The sequence below is a fragment of the Agrilus planipennis genome, unplaced genomic scaffold, assembly GCF_000699045.2.
Source record: "Agrilus planipennis isolate EAB-ADULT unplaced genomic scaffold, Apla_2.0 scaffold47, whole genome shotgun sequence".
Taxonomy (NCBI): domain Eukaryota; kingdom Metazoa; phylum Arthropoda; class Insecta; order Coleoptera; family Buprestidae; genus Agrilus; species Agrilus planipennis.
Genome location: NW_020442442.1, coordinates 336458 through 346329, shown reverse-complemented (window position 1 = coordinate 346329; position 9872 = coordinate 336458).

Genomic DNA, 9872 nt, shown 5'->3' with positions numbered 1-9872 from the left:
CGAGAGACTGTCAAAAAAATTGTTTAGCGTTTCTGAACGAGAGACTCAAGTCGCTCATAGAGACATCCTTATTTCGTATCCAGTCTCTGAAGGAGAGACTCGAATCTCTGAACGAGAGAGTCGAATCTCTCAATAAGTGGTTTCTCGATAGACATGGTTAAAATTTTTAAAAGTTCAACATATTTCAGAGATCCCAGTCTTTCTACGAGAGGCTCAAGTCTCTTAATTTTTCAGTTTTAGTCATTCAGTCTCTATGTGAGAGACTGGAATCTCTGAATTAACAATTTCATCATTCGAGTCTCTCATACAGAGACTATGAGAGATCCATAAAAACACCCAATAACTGAGACACTGTGAGAAACGCTGAAAGACTCTGAGAGACTGGAGAGAGACTGAAAATTTGTGTTTAGGGTAGACGTTCATATCAAATATTTGCTACTAATAATTCCAGATTAACAACAGAACAAACGTTATTTTAAGGTGAATAATTTATCAAAACTATCAGAATTGGATCGCAATTTCGATCTTATTTGATCCCATGAGGACGCTTGAATAACCCCCATAACTCCGACCATACTGACGTTGTCTGAGTGATCCCAAGAAACTATAAAAGAATTTGGACTAGAGCAGACTGATCCGGAATCGAATCAGTCTCCTCCCAAATGCTAAGAAATGATCTAAACCTCTAGACCTAGGTCAAATCAAACCGCTCAATTGACGTTGCTCCTTATGAGCTTGTTGGTACCTATCTACTGAAGTTTGATTTATTAGACAAAGGTTGTCCAACGGAATCGTTGAAATAAGATAAACTTTTTAGTTAGTAATTTATCAAAACATTTATAATTAGAACGCAACATCGATCTTACTTGATCTCATCCAACTAAACTGACGTTGCTCAAAAAGATGAAAGCTTTTGGGTGTCTCATTCCATCCAACTATTAATGCTGATGAGCGGGCAGTCTTTCAGAACGACGCTGGACAGATCCTCTTCAGCCGCCTTTGAGCTTTTGTGGTAATGAGTGGGTGACGATTGGGGTGAAAAAAATAAGACGAACGACATGAAAACAGAAGAATGTGAAAGATTATTATCTGTGGAATATTACAGACGGTTTCGGAATCGAATCCACGTCCTCCCAAATGCTAAAGAATGGTCTAAATTTTTAGGCCATGCCGCTCAGTTGACGCATCTCCCTATGAGCTTGTTTATACCTATCTACTGATATTTGGAACTAATAACTGAAGTGTTTGAATTGATAAACAAAGGTTGTCCAACTGAAACTTTGAGACGTAGCTTTCATTGAAGTGAAAGATACGTAAAGCAAATTAATGAGTGGATTAAGTTTTTAGTAAGTAATTTATCAAAACTTTTATAATTAGAACGCAATATCAATCTTACTTAATCTCATAAGGACGCTTGGGCAACCTTCATAAATCTCCAACTAAACTGACATTGCTCAAAAAGATGAATACTTTTGGGTATCTCATTCTCTCCAACTATTAATACTGATGAACGGGCAGTCTTTCCAAACGACACTGGAGAGTAGGGCAGCAGATCGTCTTCAGCCTCCTTTGAGAAATTGTGGTAATGGGTGGGTGATGATTAGGGTGAAAAAAATAAGACGAACGATATGAGGACAGAAGAAAGTGAAATATTGCTAGACCAGCATTTGCCTAAGTAATTTAAGAAAACCACAGAAAAGCTTGGACCAAGGCAGATTGAACCGGAATCGACTCTATGTCCTTCCAAATGCTAAGCAATGGTCTAAATCTCTAGACGATGTCACTCAGTTGACGTTGCTCCTTATCTGCTTGTTTTTACCTATCTACTGATATTTGGTACTAATAACTGAAATGTTTGAATTGTTAAACAAGAATTGTCCTACTGAATCGTTGAGACGTAACTTTCATTGAAGCCAAAGATACGTAAACCAAAGTGATAAGAATGGATTAAGTTTTTAGTCAATAACTTATCAAAACTTTTATAATTGGAACGCAATATCGATCTTACTTAATCTCATAAGGACGCTTGGGCAACCTTCATAAATCTCCAACTAAACTGACATTCCTCAAAAAGATGAAAGCTTTTGGGTGTCTCATTCCATCCAACTATTAATACTGATGAGCGGGCAGTCTTTCAGAACGACGCTGGACAGATCCTCTTCAGCCTCCTTTGAGAAATTGTGGTAATAAGTGGGTGATGATTGTGGTGAAAAAAATAAGACGAACGATATGAAGACAGAAGAAAGTGAAAGTTTATTATCTGTGGAATAATACAACCACAGCATTTACCTATGTGATCCAAGGACATCACAGAAAAACTTACACTAGGCCAGACGGATTCGGAATCGAATGCATATCCTCCCAAATGCTAAACAATGGTCTAAATTAGGCCATGCCGCTCAGTTGACGCAGCTCCCTATAAGCTTGTTTATACCTATCTACTGATATTTGTAACTAATAACCGAAGTGTTTGAATTGATAAACGAAGGTTATCCAACTGAATCGTTGAGAGGTAGTTTTTATTGAAGTGAAAGATACGTAAACCAAATTACTAATACTGGATTAAATTTCTAGTCAGTAATTTATCAAAGCTTTTATAATTGGAACGCAATATCGATCTTACTTAATATCATCAAGACGCCTGGGTAACCTCCATAAATCTTCAACTAAACTGACGTTGCTCAAAAAGGTGAAATCTTATGGGTGTCTCATTCCCTCCAATTATTAATGGCGGTGAGCGGGCAGTCTTTTCGAACGACTCTGGATAGTAGCGCATCAGACCCTCTTCAGCCTCCTTTGAGAAATTGTGGTAATAGGTGGGTGATGTTTGGGGTGAAAGAGATGAAACGAACGATATAAAGACAGAAGAAAGTGAAAGATTATTATCTATGGAATATTACTGATCCAGCATTTACCTAACTGATCCAAGAAAACCACAGAAACAAGAGCAGACTGATCCGGAATCGAATCCATGTCCTCTCAAATGCTAAGCAATGGTCTAAATCTCTAGACCATGTCAGTCAGTTGATGTTGCTCCTTATAAGCTTCTTTATACCTATTTGCTGATATTTGGTACTAATAAGTGAAGTGTTTGAATTGTTAGACAAGGATTGTCCAACTGAATCGTTGAGGACCAGCTTTTATTTAAGTGAAAGACGTCAAATTAATAAGAATTTATTGAGCTTTTGGTCAGTAATTTATCAAAACTTTCATAACTAGATCGCAATGTCAATCTTATTTGATCTCATTAAGTCGCCTGGACAGCCTCGATAAATCTCCAACCAAACTGAAGGTGCTCTTTTTTTTATTTCCGTGAAAGGGGAATCCTCAAGGGAATCTTCAAAAAATACCTAACCGTTCATACGACTGGGAAGTGTTGGATTCACTCCAATGAGTGAAAACTACCGACTAAAACTCCTCTACCTCAGATCGTTTTAGAACCTATCAATTAAGGCTCTCTTCATTTTTTGGTAAGTAATTTTATAGAACTTTCATAATTGGATCGCAATATCGATCCGATACGTAGTTTGCAATTTCGATCTTATTTGATCTCATCAGCACACCATCGAATTACGGCAGCATGTCACCATTTACTAATAGTTGCTGCTAATTGAAGAATTATAACATATCGTTAGACTCGATATTGAGCCTAATGAAAAAAATCGAGCAAATACTTTTCAGCAAAAGCAATTACTCGACTAGCAAATACTAGAAGTAAAAGCAATTACTAAATCATGACATGAATAATTTTTTAAAAAAACACTGGCTTTCTTACATCTCTTCAGCAACTGCTTACTCAAAAACGAGTCCAAAACTGCAAATTTTAATAGTTACCCTTTCAGATTACTATTTAATTTTGCAAATGGGTTTATACTAGAGTTTGGCTGTTATCTAACAAATAAACAATACATAAGCAAAACAATACAAAACAATTACTACACTGATGTTGGTAATCACTAACTGATTGAGTACAGCGTTGCGGGCCGCATTTCTTTGCCAGGGCTGAAATTGAATTTGCCTGTACTTTCAACTACATTTTTCTCAAAAGCGATTGGCATTCGGACATACAGAGTTTTACTTAATTTTCATATTTTATAGGGCTCTATCACCTCCTACAATATCAGCACTTATTTCTTGTTCATGAACGTAGAAATTTTCATAACAGAATTTGATAAAGCTGTTTATTAAGCAACCCAGTTTATCTTTACTCCAGGGTCTTATTTCCCCATTTAACCAAATCGCTGTACCGATGTGACAAAATTTTGATTTCAGTTTAATTATTTTGTAGTTTTCGGAATGTATTTTTGCTCCTGCTTTTTTTTCAGAAGTTGATTACATGTTTTTTTATGTTTTGTAAAAGAGGCCTTATAACCGTAACGCTATTCCTAAGAATGGTTCGATGTTAACCAACGCTGAATTTTCGGAGATAAATTCGTTTATCTAAAACTTGATCTAGGAGTTGTTAAAGTTACGAGCAAACGTAGATTTTTTAGAGTCGATCAACAATTTACTACATGCTGTTTAAGCTGTCACACGTCTTTAGATGTTATCAGTGCAGTTAGGAGGATACCGATTTCTAACGGTGTTTGGCACAATGCATAATGCCAATGTATTTATAAGAAAGTTACCCGTACATAATTGCTGGTTTTGTACATTAATTGACGTAAAGATGTCAACGAGAATTCTTTATCTGCCGCTGTAAATGGGGAAAGTACATATTATACAGTACGAACATATCTAATATAATTAGTAAAACAAATCACTCTACTCCTTTGTGATTTTCGTCCGTCCATGAAGAAATACGCAAGCGTTGTGGAAAGTTGCAACGTGTAACAAATTTCTATCGCTTTACACGTAATTATATCAAAAAGATAATCAAATCTTCCTTAAACCATTGACGTATTTATTTATAGTTTAGTTCCTTAACGTATTAGTGAATTAATTTTTCAATTAATTTTATCCGTTGCAGATAACCTTAAAAATGTTGCAACAATTTGCACAGCAGTATGAATCGCTTTCTCAAAATTCTTTGTGGTAGTGAATACTGATAGCCTAATTCTTAGTCTTTTACATTCAACAACGACATACTTGACCTATCTACTGAAGTTTGAATTATTAGACAAAGGTTGTCCAACGGAATCGTTGAAATAAGATAAACTTTTTAGTTAGTAATTTATCAAAACATTTATAATTAGAACGCAACATCGATCTTACTTGATTTCATCCAACTAAACTGACGTTGCTCAAAAAGGTGAAATCTTATGGGTGTCTCATTCCCTCCAATTATTAATGCCGGTGAGCGGGCAGTCTTTTCGAACGACTCTGGAGACCCTCTTCAGCCTCCTTTGAGAAGTTGTGGTAATGGGTGGGTGATGATTGGGGTGAAAGAGATGAAACAAACGATATAAAGACAGAAGAAAGTGAAATATTATTATCTATGGAATATTACTGGTCCAGCATTTATCTAACTGATCCAAGTAAACCATAGAAACAAGAGCAGACTGATCTGGAATCGAATCCATGTCCTCCCAAATGCTAAGTAATGATCTAAATCTCTAGACCATGTCAGTCAGTTGATGTTGCTCCTTACAAGCTTCTCTATACCTATTTACTGATATTTGGTACTAATAAGTGAAGTGTTTGAATTGTTAGACAAGGATTGTCCAACTGAATCGTTGAGGACCAGCTTTTATTTAAGTGAAAGATACGTAAAGCAAATTAATGAGTGGATTAAGTTTTTAGTAAGTAATTTATCAAAACATTTATAATTAGAACGCAACATCGATCTTACTTGATCTCATCCAACTAAACTGACGTTGCTCAAAAAGATGAAAGCTTTTGGGTGTCTCATTCCATCCAACTATTAATGCTGATAAGCGGGCAGTCTTTCAGAACGACGCTGGACAGATCCTCTTCAGCCGCCTTTGAGCTTTTGTGGTAATGAGTGGGTGATGATTGGGGTGAAAAAAAATAAGACGAACGATATGAAGACAGAAGAATGTGAAAGATTATTATCTGTGGAATATTACAACCCCAGCATTTACCTAAGTGATCCAAGAACACCACAGAAAAACTTAGACTAGGCCAGATGGATTCGGAATCGAATGCACATCCTCCCAAATGCTAAACAATGGTCTAAATTAGGCCATGCCGCTCAGTTGACGCAGCTCCCTATAAGCTTGTTTATACCTATCTACTGATATTTGCAACTAATAACTGAAGTGTTTGAATTGATAAACAAAGATTATCCAACTGAATCTTTGAGAGGTAGTTTTTATTGAAGTAAAAAATACGTAAACCAAGTATTCATAAATACAATAATAAAATTAACATCATAGTTATTAAGGTGTTCATACATTGATGCATTACTATAATGTTAATGTTACATACCACCTAACTCTTTCGTTCATACATGATACGAACATAGGACGTTATTACTATGAACTTTTTCATATCTTTATATAAGCAGTATGTACATACGTCACAAAACCAATAAAATCGATTCATTAATAAAACAACTCTTAACATATAATTATTCGGTCCCTACCATTTCCCAAATATACAACAGTCTTTAATTANTAGCAAGGAGATCGGGCTGAAACTATAGCTACAAGCTATCCAAGGATGGTACTATAGAATGTCACCTCAAGGTAGGCCTAGTGGCGTCATCTCTTGGTTAGGCCGGAAACTTATCAATCCACCCTCGTATTACCTAGGTGTTTTTATGGATCTCTCACAGTCTCTGTATGAGAGACTCGAACGATAAAATTGTTAATTCAGAGATTCCAGTCTCTCACAGAGAGACTGAATGAATGAAACTGAAAAGTTGAGAGACTCGAGTCACTCGTAGAAAGACTGAGATCTCTGAAATATGTTGAACTTAGAAAATCGAGACACCACTTATTGAGAGATTCGAGTCTCTCATTCAGAGACTGGATACGAAATGAGGATCTCTCTATGAGCGACTCGAGTCTCTCGTTTAGAGACTGGATACGAAATGATGATCTCTCTATGAGCGACTCGAGTCTCTCGTTCAGAGACGCTAAACAGTTTTTTTGACAGTCTCTCTCAGCGACATCAGAGAGACTCGATGAGACACGAAGACTCGAGTCTCGCTTTCAGAGACTCTGAGAGACTAAACATTTTTATCTCGGGTAGGTTGTTCTAGTTTTAGGGAAATGCGATGATTAGCTAAGGATAGGAAACAGTGGAGGTGTGTGTTCAACCAGTCTTAGAACAGACGACCTTATGATGATTACACTAACCCCAATTAATTAAAGACGTAGCTACTCTGAATGCTTATCAATCTACTATTTATCTGCGAAAGGGAGCATGGAAATTTCGATCGCTGAAGATTAGAAACTTCCACAAGATTAATTCAACAGAAATTGAGTGGGTGTTTAAGGCATTCGAAGAATTTAACACTTGAACTGCCATATACGTACGTACGAAACAGATCGAGAAAGAGGGCTGGTCGCTGGCATTGTAGATAATCTATTAACAGGCCGATCAGTTCGCGGGCGCTCGAAGCGTCCGACCCCGTGGTGCAGTCCCATTATCGCGGCCGATGTCTCGGGCTCATCTCAACGCGAAGAACATTATAAATCAGACCAAAAGCAATACCAATACAATATGTAATAAGTGCTGTCTCGCACCGTGTGCGCCTCGTACACACGTTCGTATGTAGAAGAGAACGGAACCATAATAAATCCTTTACACCGCGAGCACTCCGCTCCGTTTAGCTAATCGTTAAGTCGGTTTGAATGATAGTAGGTTGGAAAATCTGTTTTCTGGCAACAAATCATTGCCGGAGTGTGAAATCGACCGGCTGGATGCAATTGTTAGCGACAAATGACGGGGAGAGGCGCGAGACACCCAACCGCGTCGTGTACATCATAAATTGCTTGCGCCCCGTGAACTCCGGGTAATTACCGGGGCTGATCTATGGACCGGGCCATGGTCCCGCTCATATACCACCCCCGTGCGGCGCACCACATACATATCCTCCTTTTATATGTATAATATCATATCGTGTACGAATGTAGAAAGAGAGAAAGAGTCAGAATAATATGGAAAAGAATAATGAACCACTTGTTTCGTGCGTGGGCTTTTCGTAATGTTCATCCACATTTCTTATATAGGGACATGTCCGAAGACCGATATGAACACGGCTTCAGGAACATATATAGCGAAATTGTTGCACTTTCGTTTCGCGAAGTTAAATCAAACTTTAAGGATCTTCTATGAATATTAATTTAATACTTTTTGAAGTAACAACGACAATATCATTCCCTTCATTAAAATGTAATGGAACTTTTGGAAACTTTTAGCTTGAAAGATACTCAAAATTACCAAGGCTCATACGATGTTTATAAAAAAGGGATTTCAGAGTAGGATGTTTCTCACAGTAAATGATTGTGCATAGGGTAAAACCGGGAGAGATGACGCACCTTTTTGTCTTCTTGATAAAAGAGGCATAATTTAAAAACAAAACCGTTTAATAGAAATAACATATTGTTTACAACGATATACATCAGGTAAATAAAAAAAACGAGCAATTCGGCCTTATTTTAACATTCGCAAAGATATTTAAAAAAAATATGTTAAAATCCATCTCACCTTACGACAGTGGGAGAGACGGCGCGACAAAAAAAACCTCATTTTTTCACATTTTCTTTTCTGCCACATCGGATACAATGATTGGGAAACGTGGTACCAACCCTCATGAAGCCCTCTACGACAACAAATACACTGTAGCCAGTCCTCTTTACTTGAAGTATATTCATAATTTTCCCCACAGCCAACACAATCACTCTCGCCATCCGTGCCACTACCTGGATGCTTCATTAACTCCAATATTTTCACTTTGTACAGCATTTACTGTTGCAGTCAACTGCTGTTCAGTCCACAAACCTCTGGAGCAGCTTCCCTTGCGAATATATTCAGTTGGCATCTATAAAAGAATACATAAAATATAAAATATACAAATTCTTATGTTTTGTTGAGGTCGGGAGAGATGGCTCGCGCCAACTAACCCAATCCCGTTGGGTGAGATGGCGTGGCCATGTACTCCCGCCTCATTGCATGCATACTTGCAATTGTAGGTTAGAAGAACGCTTCAAACAGTTGGTAATGCTCAAGTAATAATAAACCCATCAAAAATTCGTTAGTTTAATTTGTACACTTTATAATGTGTAAACCAGTGAAAAAAAATTAGCATGCAGAAATATATATTGATTATTTACTTACCTTAGCAGATCATTTAAACACTCAGACACACCACGAATTAACAACCACTCATTACTGTGAGACCTAAACAGTACTATTGTGCTGCAAAAGCGCGAAACGTGGAAAATATTTGTTTACGCCATCTCCCCCGCTGCGCCATCTCTACCGGTTTTACCCTATATAATAAATACTAGCTTGTCCCCGCGGCTTCGCTCGCAGAAATTAATATTGTTTCTCCATAAGACCTTTTAACTCCTAATTCATCCTTACAACGTTTTGATTTTATGTAATGTCGCCATCTTAGATTTTAAATACAAACGCAGCAACAACATTTCATCCTTAATTTTTAAAAATTGCCAAAACACGTATTTGCTTAATTTCAACCAGTGAGCAACCTTCGAGTAAATCCGAGTACCTACAAATAAAATATACCCCATGGAAACGTTGCAACCTCTTTTCATTTGATTAATAATATCAAACAGCATATATACCAAGTTTCAAGTAAATTCAACCACAAATAAAGTATGTCCCAAACAAAAATTGCAACACCTTTCCCTTTTTTAAATTGTCGAGATAGATCTTTCAGAAATTAAATGAGAGACCATTAAAACAAAGTTTCAAGTAAATCTGATCACAAATAATAT